This window comes from Acyrthosiphon pisum, chromosome A2 (assembly GCF_005508785.2).
Source record: "Acyrthosiphon pisum isolate AL4f chromosome A2, pea_aphid_22Mar2018_4r6ur, whole genome shotgun sequence".
NCBI lineage: Eukaryota > Metazoa > Arthropoda > Insecta > Hemiptera > Aphididae > Acyrthosiphon > Acyrthosiphon pisum.
In genome coordinates, this window is record NC_042495.1 from 27,702,714 (window position 1) to 27,703,597 (window position 884).

Genomic DNA, 884 nt, shown 5'->3' on the forward strand with positions numbered 1-884 from the left:
CTCCTTTGCAATATTAACTTGATTACCTACAAAATTTGTTTGTCAATTTAATAATTAAATAATATTACAATTTAAATGTATACTTACTTAATTTATTTTGTAGTCATATTTTAATCCGATATGTGAAGCGTTAATTTATTTTTCACTGTTACCAAAATATTGGTATTTTGAAATGCAATTGGAAATATCGGTATGAATATCATTTTAACATAGAGGATCTTCCAAATTGTAAGTGAAAGTATATTTCACTATGGCATATTCAAATTCTGATTTGGAATCATAATGTATTATGTGAAAGTTATAAAGTGCAGTAAGTCAAAATAGATTTTTTCCACTTCTTTGCGATTAACTTGATTACCTACAAAATGTGTTTGTCAATTTAATAATTAAATAATATTACAGTTTAAGTGTATACTTACTTCATTTATTTTGTAGTTATATTTTAATCCAATATGTGAAGCATTATTTTATTTTTCACTGTTACCAAAATATTGGTATTTTTAAATGCAATTGGAAATAGCAGTATGAATATCATATTAACACAGAGGATCTTCCAAATTGTATGTGATAGTAGATTTCACTATGGCTTATTTGAATTCCAATTTGGAATCATAATATATTATGTGTATGAATTCACTTTTTTTATGAATTAAAAAGTGAGATCAAATTATATGTCTAAGAATGTTTGTTGTCCAAGATAATAATCTTGGACTATCTATTTGCCAAATAGAAATACCAAAACAAACAAAACTCTTCAATAACTGACAGAAACATCCGAGTTGTTACTAATATTTATATGTAGTGCTATGCCACTTGATTGTATAGCTTGGCATTTATTATCCAGTAGGTACCAGTGAACCATAGACTAAGCATTAAACAACAAT

At 25.7% G+C, this 884-nt stretch overlaps 1 long non-coding RNA gene across 1 annotated transcript; it reads right to left on the minus strand.

The window, feature by feature from the left end:
• Positions 1-12: 12 nt before the first annotated feature.
• Positions 13-683, minus strand: LOC107883099. The gene is made up of 3 exons (XR_001679091.1): positions 420-683; positions 88-358; positions 13-26 (listed from the first exon to the last, which is right to left on the minus strand). It is a non-coding gene; the product is annotated as an uncharacterized LOC107883099 (long non-coding RNA).
• Positions 684-884: the final 201 nt, after the last annotated feature.